General features: G+C 37.3%; 2 long non-coding RNA genes across 2 annotated transcripts; both read right to left on the reverse strand.

Moving 5' to 3' along the window:
- Positions 1 to 12294: 12294 nt before the first annotated feature.
- LOC118481973 lies at positions 12295 to 12717 on the reverse strand. Its single transcript, XR_004866491.1, has 2 exons — positions 12674 to 12717; positions 12295 to 12504 (listed from the first exon to the last, which is right to left on the reverse strand). It is a non-coding gene; the product is annotated as an uncharacterized LOC118481973 (long non-coding RNA).
- A 34-nt stretch (positions 12718 to 12751) lies between these two features.
- LOC110874210 lies at positions 12752 to 14175 on the reverse strand. The gene is made up of 3 exons (XR_002555735.2): positions 13957 to 14175; positions 12929 to 13859; positions 12752 to 12802 (listed from the first exon to the last, which is right to left on the reverse strand). It is a non-coding gene; the product is annotated as an uncharacterized LOC110874210 (long non-coding RNA).
- Positions 14176 to 21726: the final 7551 nt, after the last annotated feature.

A 21726-nucleotide genomic window follows, 5' to 3' on the forward strand; every position in this document is an offset into this window, starting at 1 on the left:
ACAAGCGTTTTGTGTGGGGAACCGCATAGGAGACTGCCTTTCAAACCCTCAAATATATGTTGTGCAATGCACCGATTCTCACACTGCCCGACGGAAGCAATGACTTCGTTGTCTATTGTGATGCTTCTAACCTTGGTCTTGGTTGTGTTCTCATGCAACGAGACAAGGTTATAGCCTACGCATCTCGACAGCTCAAAATCCACGAGAAGAACTATACAACCCATGACCTCGAGCTAGGCGCAGTTGTCTTTGCGTTAAAGATTTGGCGACACTACCTGTATGGTACCAAGTGTACGATCTTCACCGATCACAAGAGCTTACAACATATCTTTAATCAGAGAGAACTGAACATGCGTTAACGCCGATGGGTAGAACTCCTCAACGATTACGACTGTGAGATTCGTTATCACCCAGGCAAGGCGAATGTAGTTGCCGACGCGCTCAGCAGAAAGAATTATGTGCTCGGTGTCCGGAACATCCAAGCGCAGTATAACCTCGAAACTCTCATCCGTGAAGCCCAACATGCTTGCTTTAATGAGCGTACATTGAAGAGAGAGAGGATCTATCACGATTGATCTCATCTTATAAGCAAGGCTAATGGGATATTCTATTATCTAGACCGAATCTGGATCCCGAAGAGGACCGATTTGCGGAAGATTGTCATGGATGAAGCTCACAAATCCCGATACTCCATTCATCCCGGTGCAGACAAGATGTACCAGGATCTTCGTTACAAGTACTGGTGGCCTGGGATGAAACGGGATATCGCTCTTTATGTTGGTAGCTGCTTAACCTGTGCAAGAGTTAAGGCTGAACATCAAAGACCTTCCGGCTTACTCGAACAACCGCCGATACCTATATGGAAGTGGGAGAACATAGCTATGGATTTCGTAACTAAGCTTCCGACCACGCCATCAGGTCACGACAGTATTTGGGTTATAGTTGTCACACCCTGCTCGTAGCGGAAGCGCGAGGTGTGATCTGTTGGTTCTCATTGCATAACGATATAAGTAAACATACTAAATGAATAAAACATACTCCATTGCCATTACCATAATTGTTCAAAAGATGCGCAACATACATTAAGTTTATAATTTACAAATCATTCAAAGAAACTAAGTTGTTATTATTTCATACATTCAAAACGAAAGTTTTAAACACTAAGGCTTTGTCCACTATATCACCGCAAAGCGGCAGTATAATAGATAAATCCTTCAAAAGATGGCACGGAGTCTTGATACTTGTTTCCTGAATTAGAATCCCTGACAAGGTCCACTAATTCCCTGAAATACATGTTTAAGTAGAAAAATCAACAAAGGTTGAGCGAGTTCATGCAGTTTAGTTGTGTATGATACACCCGAAAAATGTATTTGTATTTGAATCAAATATAGTATGAACAGCGACAATGAAATCGTGATCATTAATTTTTTGCAAGGACATTAATATGTGTGACGAAATAGGAAGCAACCCAACCCTAGACATTTTAATTGTATCGACACCATGTCGTAGGGCAACAAATGCACTCCTAGGCAACGAATGGCCATAAGTGGGGCACGCCAAAACCCATTAGATCTAACCCTTTGTTCCTTGGTCCAAACTGGATTAATGGTGCTTTAGTTATGGCCCTAATTTCGCACATGATCTAATGTGTTTCATTCCTTAACTTATCATACTTATTGTACATGTACTTTCCCCGATAATTGTAAAGCTTGAAAAACATATAAAATGAAAAGGGGACATGAACTCACAGTATCGCTTCAGTGAGTAGAAGTAAATATGATTTCACATACGGTAGTCCTGAACAGTATTGCGACTTACAATCGTTGTTATATTTTGTTAGACACTTCGGTCTTTGTAAATAACTTGAGTACAAGTCTTATGTCTTAATTATGTGTAAGACTTGTATGTCTTTATTGTTTAACCGTTATATATATATTTTTCCAAATACATATATGTAAGTAATCGTGTATTTGGTATGTCATATAGTCGGATCTAGTTCCCTTGAATTCGTGTTTAGTAGTAATTAATCGTATACTTGTATTTCATTACAAGTTATGTCATTGGGCCTAAATAGTGTTGGGTTTAAATAGTGTTGGGCTTTTAAATAGTGTTGGGCTTTTAGGCCCATAAGTTTGGTATTGGGCTTGGCCCATGAGTTATTTGCTATTGGGCTTAGCCCAAGTATTTAGTTTAAGCCCAATATAATTTATATAAAAAATATAGCCCATTTTATATAAATATTTAGCCCAAAAGATAAGTCTTTAATTTTTATAAAAATAATTTTATAAAAATTTTCTAATTATACTTTTTAGACAATAAAAACATAATACTTTTTATAAGTTTTCAAAATCTTCGAAGTTTGTTAACTGAAACGCAAATTTTGTGACCGTGTCGAAAGATCGTCTAGATGTCGTATTAAGTCCTCGGATGGGTAAGATGTCCATAAGTTCGTTCGTCGTCCGTTATAATTTATGTCTGATTGTTCGTAGTGTCCGTAATATGTCTTTAAGGCGTATTTATATGAAATTTGGTAAGACTTGAATTCTAAAGTCTTTTTGAGTTTGTTATCACCATTTTAATCAAGTTCTTATCTTTGATATATATAACTAATACACAAATTACTACATATCACATAACTTGTTAAAATGAACAAGTATATATTTTCTCAAAATATATAATTATCTAATCTTTTCTTTTCATAAAAAAACTTTCTTTTATATCTTTGTAAATCTTGGAAAAATTTAACTAACTATGATAGGGGCTGTTTGGTAGCCTCTTAATCCATTCAGAGGCTGTCTCTTAATGAAATCATTTGTGGCCCTTATGTCTGAATGAATAAGAGGTAACCTTATGTCTGACTGGATAAGAGGTAACATCTGAATGGTAAACCATCACATGTCACATTCTTCTACATTATCTTTGTTAAACTCTTAAATGATTTCATTAAGAGATAGCCTCTTAATGTCATTCAGATGCTACCAAACAGCCCCATAGTTTTTATATCATATAGTTTTTAAGAAAATTTTGCCATATCACCTTTGTTTTAATCACTTTGCCATGTTTAATAAACATATCTTTTTCTTTTCAAATCAACATCACAATTTACTCATAACTTTTATAAACAAGATACATAAACTTTATAACAAGATTTATAACATAATCTTATCAAGATGATCTCAAAATTATGTAGGGTTTTGAACTTGCTTACAACATATGTTAACTAGTTCAAAAACCTAGTTTACTTCTAGTTTTTACAACTTTTATAAAAATGTCATGTTGTATGTTACTTTTTATACTCTTGTAAAAAGTCTTGTTTTTATTTAAAAATATTAAATACTTTAATTACACCATAAATTTTGATCATCCATTATCTAAAAAAAAACTTTAACATATTCATCTATACTTGTTAGATCATATTTTTAGAACTTCATCTAACAAGTTATACATGTCTTAATCATCTCAACAAGATCAAATATGCAAATAACAATCTTAATCACCACATAAATAAACATATACATCATGATTTGTAATTTTTGCTTCTTTGTATCTTCATATTATTATTTATGATTACTTTGTTATTACTAGTTATAATAATAATCATAACATAAATAAGTATGAAAAATAAAGTTAGAAGCTTACTTCTAGCTCTAGGCTAGGGATGATCTAGATGATGTTAAGAAACAAAGAAGATGAAGATCTTGTTGTTAGAAGACTCTTGGATGGATGAAAAGACTTGATTTAGCTTGCAAATGCTTTAGATCTTCTTAGGTTCCACGAAAATCCATGTTGATCATAAGAAACATGAAGAAGTGAAGTGGGTTTTTGGAAGGTGTTCTTGGTGAGATATGAAGATATGAAGATGAAGATATGAAGATTGAAAGAGTTTGCTAAGTGTGTGTGAATTTAGGTGTAAGAACTTGGTGAATGTGTTAGTGATTTACTTCAACAATGTTATAAGTCTTCCACCTCATGACTAACCATTACACATCATGGCTAACTCTTCCACATCATGATCCACTTAACTTTGGATAAGTATTCATCAAATAAAAAAAATAAAAAAAAAACAAAGAGTGGGGGGGGGGGCCCACTTGTGGTAAAAAAAAATGATGGTAACTTTATTAAGGTTAAAATGTTAAAATGGTTAAATGTTTAGGCTTTTATGGATTACCAAGTTTCAAGAGGTTTCAATACTTAAAATGATCAAGAATAGGATGGAAATGACCAAAAATAATGTTCACTAGTTCACTACATATGTCAAATTGTAGTTCGGATAGTCTATTGTCGCTCGTTCCACAAGAAGATAGTCGAAAGGTTCGCTTATGAAAGTTGTAGGGAAACATTCGGTTATATATTTATATGATGTTTCCTATGTATTTTCATATGGAATTTGAGTTTAAACAACCCATTTTGCACTTTGTAGTAAAAATACAAATGCTGAATTTTTGCGGAAAAACATTGAAATGGTTATTTTTGGTGCTTTTTGGCAGTTTTCGGCCAGTTTTTGTGCTATCGGACATTGGTAATATATTAGACCAAACCCTTGTATTTCCAAGTAGGGTTTATTGTATAATTGATGTTGGAATTTCGTCTGAGTCCTAAAACTATCGTTACACTAGTTTCTGCGGATCCTGAGTTTTTGTCAGTACACTAGTTTACTAGGCACTACTCTAGTTGTTTCGATGCACTGTTTACACTATTTCAAATGTAACCACTAAAAATGAATCATGTGCATCATAAATGAATATTCCATAAGTATTCTAATCACGTATTTGTATAATGTAATTCATTGCTTTAAATGTAAATAATTTACCAGAAAGTGGCAATTGTCACATTCTCCCCCTGTTATTGAGAATTTCGTCCCGAAATTCGAGCTTTCTTATTCTTTGTAGGAGTCTTTGGAAACAAGTGAGGATACTTTTCTTTCATTTGATCTTCACGTTCCCAAGTATACTCGGGTCCGTGACGAGAGTTCCAACGAACTTTTACTAACTTGATACGACTTCTTCGTGTTTTCTGAACCTTCCAGTCCGTGACCTCAACAGGTTCTTCGGTGAATTGAATTTTGTCGTCAATGTGAATTTCATCCGCAGGGATGATAACGGTATCTTGTGTTGGACTCTTTCTAAGATTCGACACATGAAACGTGTGGTGCACACTGCTAAGTTCCTCTGGTAACTTCAACTTGTATGCAACAGTGCCAATCTTTTCTAAGATTTCAAATGGTCCAATGTAACGTGGGTTTAGCTTTCCACGCCTACCGAACCTCGCTACGCCTTTCCAAGGCGAGACTTTCAACAAGACTTTGTCTCCGACCTCGAAAGATAATTGTTTTCGCTTTTTGTTTGCGTAGCTCTTTTGTCGATCGCGAGCCACCTTAATACGGTCTCGGATCTGGAAAATTTTGTCCGTAGTCTCTTGGACTAGTTCCGGACCAATTAACTGACTATCGCCTGTTTCCGCCCAACATAGCGGAGAGCGACACTTTCGACCATAAAGAGCTTCAAACGGTGCAGCTTGTATACTAGTATGGCAGCTGTTATTGTAGGAAAACACAACTAAAGGTAGATGAGTATCCCAATTGCCGCCTAAATCCATAACACACGCACGAAGCATATCTTCGAGTGTTTGGATTGTCCGTTCGCTCTGGCCGTCAGTTTGAGGATGAAAGGCCGTACTTAGATTTAATTGTGATCCAAAGGCCTGTTGAAATGAATTCCAAATTCTAGAAACAAAACGACCATCTCGGTCCGAAATGATTGAAATAGGTACCCCATGACGAGCCACTATTTCTCTGACATAGATTTCCGCTAGTTTCTCAGTACTATCCTTCTCCCGAATTGGCAAGAAGTGTGCGGACTTTGTCAATCTATCGATGATTACCCATATCATGTCATGACCTTTTGAGGTCCTGGGTAACTTCGTAATGAAGTCCATCGATATTTGTTCCCATTTCCAAACGGGAATCTGAGGTTGTTGTAACAAGCCCGAGGGTTTCTGATATTCAGCCTTGATCTTCGTGCAGGTTAAGCATTTTCCAACATAAGTCGCGATATCACCTTTGAGTTTAGGCCACCAATAGTACTCTTTCAAATCCTAGTACATTTTATCCGATCCAGGATGAATCGAGTATTTAGACCTATGTGCTTCCTCAAAAATAACATCTCGAAGGCCTCCAAAGAGTGGAACCCAAATTCGACCCATAAGGTATAAAGTTCCATCTTCTTTTGGCACTAACTGCTTTTCCATGCCTCGAAGTGTTTCAGCTTGAATATGCTCTTCCTTGAGCGCTTCTTGTTGTGCATTATGAATCCGAGTGATAAGATCTGTGTGAATTGTCATTTCAAATGCTCGGACTCTTAGTGTTTTAACTCGCTCTTTGTGGCTCAAGGCGTCAGCTACAACATTCGCCTTGCCCGGATGGTATTTGATTTCACAATCATAATCGTTTAACAATTCAACCCAACGTCGTTGATGCATATTTAATTCTTTTTGGTTGAATATGTGTTGTAGACTTTTATGATCCGTGAAAATAGTACATTGAGTACCATATAGATAATGTCGCCATATTTTCAAAGCAAATACCACTGCGCCTAATTCAAGGTCGTGAGTGGTATAGTTCTTTTCGTGAACTTTTAGTTGGCGAGACGCGTACGCGATAACTTTTTCACGTTGCATGAGTACACAACCCAAACCTTGATGCGAAGCATCACAGTATACAACAAAATCATCGGTACCATCGGGTAATGATAAGATTGGTGCAATGCACAACTTGTCTTTAAGAAGTTGAAATGCTGCTTCTTGTTTCTCTCCCCAATCGAATTTCTTGTCTTTCTGTGTAAGAGAAGTTAGCGGTTGAGAAATCTTTGAAAAATTCTCAATAAATCTCCGATAACATCCCGCTAAGCCCAAAAACTGTCTCACTTCGGTAGGAGTCTTGGGTGCTTCCCAATTCTTAATTGCTTCTATCTTCGACGGATCTACTTGAATGCCTTTCTCGTTCACTACATGCCCGAGAAATTGTACTTCGCGAATCCAAAATTCGCATTTGGAAAATTTCGCGTATAGTTTCTCTGTCTTTAGCAACTCCAAAATTGTTCTCAAATGTTGTTCATGTTCCTCAATCGATCGAGAGTATATCAAGAGATCGTCAATAAACACTATAACGAATTTGTCAAGATACGGCTTGCACACGCGATTCATTAGATCCATGAAGACCGCTGGTGCATTCGTTAAGCCGAATGGCATAACGAGAAACTCGTAAAGACCGTAACGAGTCCGAAAAGCTGTTTTCGGTATGCTTTCCTCTTGAATCCGTAATTGATGATACCCCGATCGTAAGTCTATCTTTGAGTATAAGCTCGACCCTTGTAGTTGATCGAATAGATCATCAATCCTCGGTAATGGATACCGATTCTTGATGGTAAGTTTATTCAACTCGCGATAATCGATGCACATCCTGAAAGTTCCGTCCTTCTTCTTTACAAACAAGACTGGAGCTCCCCAAGGCGAGTAGCTCGGTCTAATGAATCCTTTATCCAATAACTCTTGAAGTTGTGTGGATAACTCTTGAATTTCAGAAGGTGCTAAACGATATGGAGATTTAGCTACGGGTCCGGCTCCTGGTACCAAATCGATATGAAATTCGACTTGTCGATAAGGGGGTAGTCCTGGTAAGTCTTCAGGAAAGACTTCCGGAAATTCTTTCACTATAGGAATATCTATCAACTTTGGCCCATCAGTCTTCTTGTCCACAACATGTGCTAGAAAAGCAATACACCCTTTCCGTAAGCACTTCTGGGCTTTCATGCTATTAATGATCCGTAATGGGGTGTCTCGCTTCTCTCCATGTATCACAAGTGTCTCTTCGTTCAATAGTGGTATGCGAATGATCTTTTCATGGCAAACAACTTCGGCTCGATTATTGGATAGCCAATCCATGCCAACCACTACATCGAAACTACCCAACTCAACAGGTAAGAGATTGATAGTGAATTTTTGTTCTCCAAGTTGTAAGGAACATTCCGTAACAACTTCCCCAGATTCTACTAGTTTGCCGTTAGCCAATTCTATAGAATATGGGACATCTAGTTTACTAGATTTTAGTCCCAGAGTATCTTTAAATTCCACAGAGATAAAGCTAAAATCGGCACCAGTATCAAATAATATGGATGCAAAATGATTGTTAAGGAGGAACGTACCAGTGACCACATTAGGGTCTTGGCGCGCATCCTTAGCTCCAATCACAAATGATCGACCACGAGCTTGGTTTTCTTTAGGGCAATCCCTTTTGAAGTGATCTTTGCTTCCGCATCCAAAACATCCTTGCTTGTGACAACCCTCACTAAATCAGGTATCCGTACGACTTAATTAACAATTAGTTATTGTGCTTGCTTGAAACTATGGATAAACTGCTACCTGAATACTGATACATGTACATACTTGCATCATACTTTAATTGCTGTCACTCCATTATTTACATACAGAACTTTGGTGACAATCTTGATGCACAAAAGCACAGTAGCACAATGAACGGATAACCTATTTAACATGCTGATATAGCCAGCACCAGGCAGACACTGCCTCTAAGGCCTGTATGAGCCCGAGATAGTTTGCTACACTAGCAGAGAGTGTAGGGATAAGAGGGTTCTAGAACTGCGTCACTAGGCAATAGTTATAGTGACCGGATGTGCCAAAATATGATTTAAAAACAAAAATCTGCACTTTAACCCAAAAATTCAGCATTTTAGCTAACTAGTAAAGTGCAAAAACGCGGAAAAATAATATTAGACACTTTCCAAAGTGTCGGGAACTCTTTGTGTCACTAAAAATAATAATAACGACACTTTAAACGCTTATTAAGCACTTAACGGGTCAGTATCCAACCAAACAACCAGACTTAACCCGGGACATAAAAATATTGACATCAACATTGTTTTTCTTTTTCTGAGCCAGTTAGGGTCCCCGAATACCCTAACACCCGTTATATTTTACTACACACAAATAACTAAACATAAATTCTAACTAACTAACCAACTAACTAGTGTGTAACTAGCTAGTTAAGTTCTAATCACAAACACCCCTTTAGAACCGTTTGGTTCCCTCCTAGGGAACCACCATCCTTACAAGTTTAATTAATTAATTCTTATGCTTCATATCATGTTAGCATATTATCTAAAGGATAAATGTTATGATTGGTTTATAAATGGACATAGTGGATCACATCCACTTTCATTCATCACTTAAAAAAAAGATCACTCTCATCCATCCTCCTCTTGACTTACGACCGAACACCAAGCCCCACTCACCACCATGTTTAGATTTCATTCAAGCCATTCCAACCATATACAAGTGTGAAGGGTCGCGTACAAGGAAGCTTGGTGCTTACAGATCGTCAAGGACCTCACCTCAACGCTTTTAACCACCCGTTTTTCGACTAGTTTCTTCCCTAGCCTTGAGCTAGTAGTAAGTGGTTCTAATCACCTTCTTGATCTATTCTAAAGTGGTTAATATGAATTTTTTCGGTTGAAAATCACTAACATACAAGATCAAAATATAAAGTCTACTAAAGGTGATAAACTTGGTGGTTAATAGGTCAATAATAGTGTAAAACTTATAAATCTAGTTTTAATATGATTATTTATTGTTGTTGATTGCTAGTATGGGGATGGATCGTCATCGAACCACGCTAGACAATGTTCACAAAACATGAACTAGCCTTATGTTTAGTTGTAAAGTTTCTAGATGACGAACCCTTTCCAACATAAACATGAACTTGTGTAAAAACAATTTTTCTTATGAAATAGAGTTGTAAACTAGTAGATCTACAGATCTACAAGTGGTATTTTCAAAAGACCAAGTGCCAAAAGAAATCATATTTTTAAAGCCGGATCTTTCCTAAACAAAGGTGATTTTTGTAAACACACAAGTGTGTAGACACTTGTGTGACAATGAGTTTTTAACAAAGAATTGTTTTTGTAAATTTTGACGAGAAGAAGTGGAAATGTATCTTCTTTAAAAACTAGACTCTCAAGAAACCGAGTGGATTTATACAAAGATCCACAAAATATAATGGGATTTACACTATAGTTTCGGAAAAACTACAAGTTCATGTAATTATGCGATTTACATACTTGTCGACTAGTTTGTTGTGTCGGAAATTGTTTGATTGACTAAAGAAGTTGTTGAAATTGATTTTGTAAAAGAAAATGATACGCTTGAAAGCGTGGCCACCTCCAGTTACAGGGGAAACTCTGGCGAAATTTTCCTAAAAACCTAACACTTAGAGTTATTTTCACTATAAGTGTTAGAAATATCTTTTGACATGATTTCAAATATATAAATTTCGCCATGACTTTATTTACTAAATATTCGGAGGTGGGATTTTCACAAAATTAAACGCGATAAATGTATAGTTGGTAAATATATATTTTCACAACATTGTTTATGATTATTTTGTGAAAAATACATAAATATTATTTTTAGAGTAAAAATAATATTTTCGAACGTTAACAGATCCAAAATAATACGAACACCTCTACGATAACTATATAAGTTACACCGGTAATTGTTATTACCACTCGAACGTTAAAACGTAACTTACGCAATATGCGGAAATATTTACGAACGCGTATTTTATCAACGTATTATTTTTGGGAAAAATTATGTGAAGTAAAATATAATATTTTTGAGAAAAATATTTATATTTTGGGATTAGAAATAAATATATATATTAAGTGAGACTTAATGAAATAATTTGAACGCACATGTATTAAATCCCCCATCCTTGGAAAGGAGATTAACTACCAAGTATATACGAAAAGTAAACACGAAATAGTTGTCTAACTATTTCCCAAAAACTTAAACTATAAAGCTAAGGCACGGCCGTCCGTCTAATAGAATTAGCACATGTAGGTCGTTGCACAGCTGCCCGATTTGGAGTACTTGGTAAAGACGCACCGACAGTGAGTTCATGTCCCCCTTTTCTCGTAACTGTTTTCAGTTTTCTAAACTGCGGGGGTGAAATACATGTTACTATGATTACGAATATTTCTTACATGGTATGGTCAGCTAAGGAAGGAACTGTTAGGTTATGTGATTTGGGTAGGTGAAACCTTAAGAACATTAGTCCTCGTAGTACGATCGAGGGATACAAGTGATAGGCCTATTTGAGCATAACAAAACCCCACCCATGTGCCCTAAGGTTGGACCATGTGGCGACCTTGTCTTAACACCACCCATGCGCCCGCAGGTTGGACCATGTGGTGACCTTGTCGTAACACCACCCATGCGCCCGCAGGTTGGACCATGTGGTGACCTTGTCCTATCCCCTCCCATGCGCCCGCAGGTTGGACCATGTGGTTACACATTAACTGATATGTTTCCTTATTTGCTTTCATACCAGAGCTTACAAAATATTCACACTTACAATGATTATAAAGGTTTATTCGCGCGCACATACTAAACACATGAACTCGCTCAACATTTTTGTTGATTTTTCAACTTACATGTATTTCAGGGAATTAAAGGATCTGGCGCGGTATGACACGTTTTCCCGCTGCACTCACTACAAGAAAACTGGGTTTTTAGTAGGCGCAAAAGCGTCCTAAAATATTATTTTATGGGACCTTTCATTTAATAAGACCAATGGTAAAAGTGTTTCATGTAAAGGGGTCGTAATAAGTCCCGAACTAAAAAAGCGTCCTAACATCTCAAATAAGATTATGAAACCAATTTAATGGTCGCGTAATATGTCTTTGAACAACCAAAATAGTGTCCTAATAAAAACATATTAGAACGCTTTTACGATGTTCTAACATGTGCTTACATACTTTTAATCTTTTGATACACTTACAAGCGTCCTTATAAATTAATTGATAGGACCCTTATGATGTAATATTATAGCTAATTTAGTACCAAGAAAAGGGTCCTAATACCAAATAAGATTATGAAACCAATTTTATGGTTGCATAATGTCTATAGACACTAGTACAAAGGTGATCAAATAATGCGGGTAAATTAGCTATGAGATGCGGCTTTAGACCCGCATCTTATGGCAATAAGCTAAAAGATGTGGGTCCAAAAGATGCGGTTGCAGACCCGTATCTTTTGATAATTTAAGCTAAAAGTATTTTTTTTCCTAATATTCAAAAGATGTGATTCTAAAACCGCATCTCTTGGTGTTTAAGCTAAAAAAATTGATTCATTTTTAGAATAAATTTAATAAAAAATTCTCAATAAATTTCCATTATAAACATATTATCTAAAAATGAAAATAAAGAACATAAAAAAACATAATTAAATTAAAACCAATATAGAATAACCCAAGTATACGAATTACAAAGACTTGAAAGTAAAACAAAATTAGAAAAGTTTCAAAGTAACAAAAATGCATGTATTTCTATAGATGAAAGTGATATACAATAGCTTCCCGAACAAGTGTCTTCATACTTGCGACCCAAATTGAAATCTTCAACTCATACGTGCAACCGGAACCATAGAAATTCCCTAAAAAACACAACATTACATTAATGAAATGAAATAAAACTTAATAGTTAGTGTACATATGTATGAACTATAGTGATGACTTTGATAAATTAATAATTAGAAATTAGAAAATGATGATTAACATGCTGGTATAAAGAAGTGTGCAAGAAGAACCAAACGAATTGCATACCTGCTATTCATTTTAGAAGCAGGCTATTTGTCCTTGAAGTAGAGTTAGGAACTTCTCAAAACACAAATGCAAAAAAAGCTTAAATAATCAAACAAAGCAAGTTAAGCATCCCACTTTCATATCCAACAACTAATGACGGATCCATGATTTATCATCAAAATCGACCCAATTAAAACATGTCAAATTAATTGCGTTAAATCGTAGTAGAAATAAAAAAGAAAAACATAACTAAAACATAAATAAAACACGTTTTACCCACTAATCAAATAGGTAGAATCAAAATAAAGCAAATAATGTATCAGAATGACGCATGTCCGTAACAAGTATTAAATTCCCTTTTCATGGCTAGTTTCCTATAAATCCATTTGTCATAATTTGATGTTAACTACAGATACCATTTTATATCCAAACATTATAAAGATAAATGTCAAGTAAATGTTGAGTAGAAAAATGCTACTCACACTCCAAAAGATATACATTGTTTGTTTGCCTTTTCTTCTGCTTCATTTTTTTTTAATCCAATAAATACATATACTAGTTGGATAAACCAAAAGATGTAGGCAAGAGCCAACAATTAAGAACTTATCCAATAAATAAATGTGATTGGCCATTCAAAATTGCTCCAAGCGTGATTTGAAAAACGCTAGGGGGGGGGGTATGAAAGAAAGCGCCCAAACACGCCGACGAGGGTGGGGGCGGTGGCATTTTTAGGCGTGTTTGGGGGGAGAAGACGCCCACTACGGGTGGTCTAATCATGTTGCTTAACAGCCTACCCCAAAAACTGTCATGGTAAATCATGATAGATATCATTATATCTTTGAGTTGTGCACAAAAGATCTCACGAAAGTTACAAAACAATCTAAACAAAGTATCTCGAGGCAAACACACATCATAATTATTGAAATACGAATGATTAAATTGCTGAAAGAAAACCCAAATTTACTTGACTCAGTATTCTTTTATCAAAGTTCGATGACCCACAAAGAAAGTAATGAGTGTAGGTCAAAGCAATGAAAATATGCAGCATAATCAAACCAAATGGGTTAAGATATTATATCATCCACTAGTTTTCAAATAAATGAGAATTGTAGAACCATTCTCTAGTATAGGATTAAGATAAATATATAAAATTACCTCACCCAATTGAAATCCTACCGTAATCAGAACCACCTGATGCTTCTGTCAACTGCACGGGAGATTCACGGTTCACCTTGTATCAGAAACTTTAAAAGGCAAATAAAAAATATAAAAAATAAAAGAAATCTAGAAGTGATTAACCAGACATTTACAAACGAGTTTGGAGTGACGCTTGGGGATAGGCGTAATCGGTGATGATCGGTAATTGTAAAAGATCGAAGATGGCGGTTTCCACAGTGTTGTGATCGAAAAATATATTTTGCGATAGTCGATTAGGGGAGAGTGTGGAGAGCAAACACTGAAGATAGGTGATAGGGTTTGGGATAAAAGTGAGAAGATTAGGGGAGGGAAGTAGATTTGAATTTTAGAAGAATTGGATGGAGCGGGAATCAAATTAGAAGGGGATTTTTAACATAAATTCACATTTTCAAAAATTTTAAGATTTCAAAATCCTTATCGTTTTATCAAAAAATTATAAATAGTTTTAAGGGTAAATTACTTTTTGAGTCTCTGTGTTTTATGAGTTTTAACTAGTTGAGTCCAAAAGCAAAAAATTTAATGACCTGAGTCCCTATAAGCATTTTCTTTAACCATTTGAGTCCAAATTTCTAACTCCATCCACCAAGTTTGTTAACTATAAGGGTAATTTGGTAATTTACACATAAAATACAAGTTTTATATGCACAAAAATATAAGGTACAAGTCTTTAATGCATAAATATTTTAATATTATATATAAAATAAATTATTTATATTGTTATACACACACCTCCACAGCATTTCACACACTTGTTTGTCCATCACTCCTCTCCTTCTCTCTACCCCTACCACCACCATTAACACCACAGCACCACCACGATCCCCACCGCACCTCCACCGCTATCATCACCTTCCGTTGACAGTCAACCACCAGTCACCGCCTTCAAACCATATCTCCACCATTATCACTGCCTTCCCCACCACTGCTTCTTTTGAAGACCTGTAATTTGAAGTTTCGTGTGGAATCTCATACTTTTTAAATGCGGAAGTCCGAACTGGTATACAATTTATGGTACTGGTTATAATTTACTTGTGGTACTGGTTATAATTGATGAAGTCTGAAAGCGTAATTATTTTCAATGTTATAAAATCCATATAATAATTGGGTGGAGCTTTCTACTCTCTCTCTCTCTTTAAAGTTCTAGAGGTTGCAGGTGGGTTTACGAAGATGAAACATACCTTCAAATGGAGCAGCAAGAACACAAGTGGAAACAATGTCGAATGCAAGCAAAAATGATAGAAATTTAGCCATTTGTTGGAGTTTACGCAAAGAAGAAGTGGGATTTGGATGGCGAAAATGATGGGATGTGAGGATGAAATTTATATGGAGAAGAAGGTGCAGCTGTGGTGGAGGGTTTCCGGTTCGGGATGTGGCGGCTGTGGTAGAGGGTTTCCGGTTCGGGATGTGACGGCTGTGGTAGAGGGTTTCCGGTTCGGCATGTGAAGAGGGTGGAGGTAGGCGATGGCTGGTGTTGATGAAGGTGATCTGAGCCCTAGGTTTGAATCAGTAGAAGGTGAAGGGGTTGAGATTTGTTGCTAAGGAAGATCTGGAAATACAACGGTGAAGAAAAAGAGATTGAGTTTTTTTATTTTTTAAATATAAGGGTATTTTGGTAATTTAACAATACTTAACTAAAAAATTCTAACAGTGTTGGAAATTTGGACTCAAATGGTTAAAGAAAATGCTTATTGGGACTCAGGTCATTAAACATTTTATTTTTGGACTCAAGTGGTTAAAATCTATAAAACATAGGGACTCAAAAGTAATTTACCCTAGTTTTAATCTAACTAACAATGTTTTCAGACCCGGACCAGACCGGCTGGTCAGGCCGGGAGCCGGAAGCTTTGCCGGGCCGACTCACTTGTTCAGGCCGTTTCTGGATCAGACCGGTGGTCCGGCCGGTGACCGGCGGTTCGCCCGGAGATCCGGTGATAGAGGTTGGACCGGTGTGAGTTTTTGTTGAAAGAGACGGATCTGTAGAGATCTGTAGAGTAGATGTAAGGGCTGGCTTACCTTGGTTCTTGAGCCATTTCCTTTTATTTTCTGTTTTCTCAACAAAATGTTTCAAATGATACGAAGCTATAATGGTGAATAAAAATGGGAGTGAAGAAATAACAGAGAAAGCTTCAACGTAGCTTTAATGGAGAAATTTTGTTGTGGAAGAGATAAGGTGTAAAAGTCAACAACAGAGAAAAGCTTTTTTTATATATATTAAAAGTTTAATATTCACCCCCTTCAATTAAGGTAAATTACATATTAAAACCTTTAGGCTTGACTTAATATCTTTTTATAAAAAAATCCAATTTAAAGAAACAAATTCTAAAACGTACAATTTAGAAAAACCAATTTAAAAAATGGGCGATGATATGGAAATTATAAGGATATTTGTATGGTTTGAAATAAACTTATTCTTAAGGATTTGTAAGAATAATTTAAAAAGTCAACCGGTTCGTAAATCCGGTTCAACAGTTCCGACCAGTCCGACCTTTGACCCCGTAAGGCGACCGGGTAGACCTCCGGTCCGGTTCTGAAAACATTGCTAACATTTATTTAAACTTTAGATTTATTACTTTTTGTATATAAAATTACCTAGAATAAAGCTACTATAATATTTGGTTTTGACTTCTCTGGTTAAAAACGTTGATATGGTTTTACTTTTTGGGATAAAGTATGTCAACGCCTCTAGCCTACCGATGTATCTATCTGACATTTCTTATTAAGGATTAAGGCCTCACGCATTGAAACAACTTTATAGGCGACCAAAACGAGAGTTGAAACTATAGTTTAAGATTATTTATTTTGAAAATGATTCATTTATGAATCTATTCCAAATTATTCAAATTAACAAATAAAAGTTTTGATAACATATTATCTTGATGTAGTTTAATAGCTAACTCCAAACTATGTCCTTCCACCCGACATAACCGGACGAACGACTGTAGCAGTGTAGCGGGTAGCGGCTTTAGCAATCACGACACGAATCAACTGAATTAGCAAGCAGAGGAGAAGATGAAATTAGGGCAAAACTGAAATCGGAGAAAGAAGACGTGAACGGGGAGAGGATGTAAAGGAGTTTAGCGATAGGTTATTGTTTGGGTGTTTTTTATTGGGCCGAACTTTTTTTAGTTAACTAGAATTTTGACCGCGCATCAAAAATAAATATAAATCGAATTTGTACTGCCATTTGTTTTCAAATGAAACTTACAATAGGAGTTTCTAATTTTTAGTAGAAATTAGGAGGGAATAAAAATTCCATTGTGATTCAAATTTAGGACATTTTGTATCCAAAAATACGACAGTTTACATAATGCCCAATTCATATCAGAATCGGTGCTTATAAGGCCTAATACATATCACGCACATAAGAACGTAAAAGTTACAATATTAAAATTGTCCATAACCTTTTTTTCTGCTAAACATCATCAATGTAACTAGGGGTGTTAAAGTTATAAGACCCTCGTGTCAAGTGTCCTATTAAGTTATGTTATAATAGAACTCTAGCGAATAAGTGTCCAATAAAACTGATGTTTTATGACTCAAATATCAGGTCTCCTATTACAGCGTATTATAATAACACCACAATGATTAAGCGTCCTATAAATGTTAAATTTATACCACCCAAGTGTCAAGTGTCTTTTTAGGTTATATTATAATGAAACTCTAGCGAATAAGCGTCCTATAAAACTAATGTTTTATGACTCAAACATCAAGTGTCCTATAACGATGTATTATAATAACACCACAGTGATTAAGCGTCCTATAAAGTTTAAAGTTATAAGACCCAAGTGTCAAGTGTCCTATCAAGTTAAGTTCTAATATAATTTCAACTAGAAAGGGTCCTATAACACTAAACATTTATGACTTAATACAACGTGTCCTATTAAGTTATGTTATAATAGGACCCCAGATGATCAAGTGTCATAATACAGTACCACATAATGGGACACTAACATTTAAATGTCTTATAAAATACTTTATTAGGATCTACATTTTAAGTGTCCTATTAAATTATATGATAATAGGACCCCAAAAAATCATCCATCCTATTAAATAGCTTTTTAGGACACCGGTTTAGTAGAGTATATTATAAAAGGACCCCAAAAGTTCATTAGTCCTATTAAATAGTTTTTTAGGACTCTCTTTTGCAAGCCTCCCACAGGAAAAGTCCTAAAAAGCCATTTTGTTGTAGTGACTAGTTACGAGGTCATCCGGGTTTGGGGAATGTGACTCTTTCTTGGACAAGTCACAGTCCTTAAACTGTGTTTATGTCATGTTGATGTTTGTGTTTGTTAAGAAAATGTTGTTGTATTTGGTTTTTAAAAACTTAATTGAATGGATGATCTTGCATGGTTTTATTTCAAATAGCTTTGTTATGGTTAAGCGATGGTATTAAGAAGTCACACCAAAATAACCACGCTTCCGCAAAGCCAGGGTGTGACAGCTTGGTATCAGAGCTCAGATCATAGCGAACTAGGATTCCTTCTCGAGTCTAGACTATGATCACTAGGGCTCTCACGAAAACATTTTTACTGCATACCACTTAAGTCCAGATCCAAAACCTTTTTATAAACAAATGTTGAGCACATTTTATTTATTTATTATTTAGACTCAATCTTGGAGGCTGAGGCTCGGTCTTGGAGGCTGAGGCTCGATCTTAGAGATCGAGGTAGATGGCTAGTGAGACTAGGAAGAGTAGGCTCAGTCATGGAGGCTGAGGCTCGGTCATGGAGGCCGAGGCTCAATCTAGGAGGTCGAGGTAGATGATAGAGCAGCCTTGGAGGCTGGGAGGAATTTGCCTAGTGGGACTAGGAATATCAGTCTGGGAGGCTGGGAGGCTAGTGGGACTAGGAGAATTATTTGATTGCTTATTACTGACTAACATGTTTATATGTTGATGTGATTGATTGTTATACGTATATGTGTTTTTGTTACAAACGTCATGCTTTCATCATGTACAAGAAAGATGGACACTACGAATCCCATGGCCATAGCATCAGACTACATAGTTCATCGAAGCACGAGGTGCACATTTCCGATACTACCGGCACAGACAATGACGACATTCAGCCCTTTGCGCTGCCTGAAGTCGTAGCAGAGCCTACTGATGGTCATCTTGTTGGGAATTTGCCACTCGCGGTGATCCCTGCTCCTGTGCCCCTTTCCGTTTATCCCATTGTTGATATGCCCCGGACATGGCCTCTGTCAACGATAACGATCTACTAGAGGAGGACCCATTCGAGGGCGAGGCCCTATTGCTGCTGGTATTAGCCTATTGCTTGCGGACGCTCCTGCGGGGGAAACTCATGCCCATTCCCATGTCCCAGACTCATTGAGTTTCCGACATCCGCATTTTCGCATATACAGGGAGTGCAGCACCGTTCACACGACGCCGACCCTGATACGGCATCATTAGCTGCACCGTTTCCAGCACACAGCTTTGAGTTGATCACAGTATTGAGGGTGATCCTGTTCTTCAATATGGTTTTGATCCAGACCATGACCTTGAGTTCATACACTTAGACCAGCCCTTGGAGGATCCTGCAACCCCCCTGTGATGGTTGATCCAGCTGATTTTTGAGATGGAGTTTGTTGATCCGGAGCCAGGCGTTGCTCTTGACCCCACATTGGAGCATGACCCTGTTGATGCCAATGCACCTGCTGTTGCTCCTTGGTTGATCATCTGCTTGGACGAGAGAAAATGTGGGGTAACTGTGCAAGATAATTTATTATTACGGGGGCCCACGTAATAACGACTTGTAGTGCCCAGAAATCCCGGTGGACTCTGCGAGTCAAGCTAATGAAAACCAATGTAGCAGGGAATAACTAATGACCAAGGCGATGTAGCCTCGAGTTCATTCTAGTACAAGCATCAAGCCAAATTGGCAAGCCTATGTGAAGGCTCAGAAATTTATTTTCCCCCACCCATACATTGAGTATATTTACGTGCAAAATTGGGAGATTACATGATGGCTTATGGTGCCATGTATCTCATAGACAATTGGAATGTTGTCTAACCCGCTTCATGTCATTTCGGCAGAGGAGAATGCCACACAGGCGTGACACAAACACCAGTACGTTGCCAAGGATAGAAGTCGAGCTGCGAAAACGCAACTCATAGGCAATTACACGACATGAATCTCTCCGCTTTAGGCACATCGATGGCACTACTGGAAATAAACCCCCCCCCCACAACTGACCACACCTATAAGCAGTTCCTGAACTGCAAGCCTTTGAACTTCGACGAAACAGTAAGCGCCATTGCAATTGTTCGTTGGTCCGAAAAGATTGACTCCATTCTAAGAATGACTAACTGTTCACCCCAACAGAGTGTTACCTTTACCTCGGGGTCATTTCTAGATGGCACACTCTCATGATAGGATCTTCAGATTCAGACCCTTGTTACAGATGCTGCCTATGCACTGAGCTGGGACGAGCTCAAGGAAATGATTAAGGAGAAATATGGTTATAAGACTGGAATAACAGAAGCTTGAGATGGAGTCCTGGAATTTGAAAATGGACGAACCAGAGATCCCTGAACATGTCCAGCGATCGCACGACTTGCCTAGGGTTGTCACCTACTAAGTCATTGATGTTGTATGATACAGTTGGGTACGTGTAAACCTTACATTCTTGTCTCAATTTGTGGCAATGCAATCGCAGTAATCTATTGTTTATGTTCTATGACATGAGATGTTATGTGATTGATTTATTTATAACATGAGATGTTATGTGTTGATATTGTTATACACTTACGTACACTTTACTTACTATTACCTGACCCATACGATCATCATTTAGAAGATGCCTCCAAGACGGGATGTACGCATACCCACCAACGAGGTGGAACATCAGGGAATCATTGCTGCAGTCATCGCACAATACGAGGCCCATCACTCCGAGCGCAACGGAGGTACCTCAGGAAATAACCCACTCAACGGCTGCACCTACAAGCAGTTCTTAGGCTGTCAGCCCCTACATTTCGACGGCACTGGAGGTGCCGTAGCCTTCGTACGCTGGATTGAGAAGACGGACACTGTTTTGCGTGCGAGCAAATGCGCCCCAAGAGATCAGGTCACGTACATTTCCGGGCTGTTCCGAGATGGGGCTCTATCATGGTGGAAACGTCGTTGACGCATATTTAATTCTTTTTGGTTGAATATGTGTTGTAGACTTTTATGATCCGTGAAAATAGTACATTGAGTACCATATAGATAATGTCGCCATATTTTCAAAGCAAATACCACTGCGCCTAATTCAAGGTCGTGAGTGGTATAGTTCTTTTCGTGAACTTTTAATTGGCGAGACGCGTACGCGATAACTTTTTCACGTTGCATGAGTACACAACCCAAACCTTGATGCGAAGCATCACAGTATACAACAAAATCATCGGTACCATCGGGTAATGATAAGATTGGTGCAATGCACAACTTGCCTTTAAGAAGTTGAAATGCTGCTTCTTGTTTCTCTCCCCAATCGAATTTCTTGTCTTTCTGTGTAAGAGAAGTTAGCGGTTGAGAAATCTTTGAAAAATTCTCAATAAATCTCCGATAACATCCCGCTAAGCCCAAAAACTGTCTCACTTCGGTAGGAGTCTTGGGCGCTTCCCAATTCTTAATTGCTTCTATCTTCGACGGATCTACTTGAATGCCTTTCTCGTTCACTACATGCCCGAGAAATTGTACTTCGCGAATCCAAAATTCGCATTTGGAAAATTTCGCGTATAGTTTCTCTGTCTTTAGCAACTCCAAAATTGTTCTCAAATGTTGTAGATGTTCCTCAATCGATCGAGAGTATATCAAGAGATTGTCAATAAACACTATAACGAATTTGTCAAGATACGGCTTGCACACGCGATTCATTAGATCCATGAAGACCGC

The sequence above is a fragment of the Helianthus annuus genome, chromosome 9 (genome assembly GCF_002127325.2).
Source record: "Helianthus annuus cultivar XRQ/B chromosome 9, HanXRQr2.0-SUNRISE, whole genome shotgun sequence".
NCBI classification, from domain to species: Eukaryota; Viridiplantae; Streptophyta; class Magnoliopsida; order Asterales; family Asteraceae; genus Helianthus; species Helianthus annuus.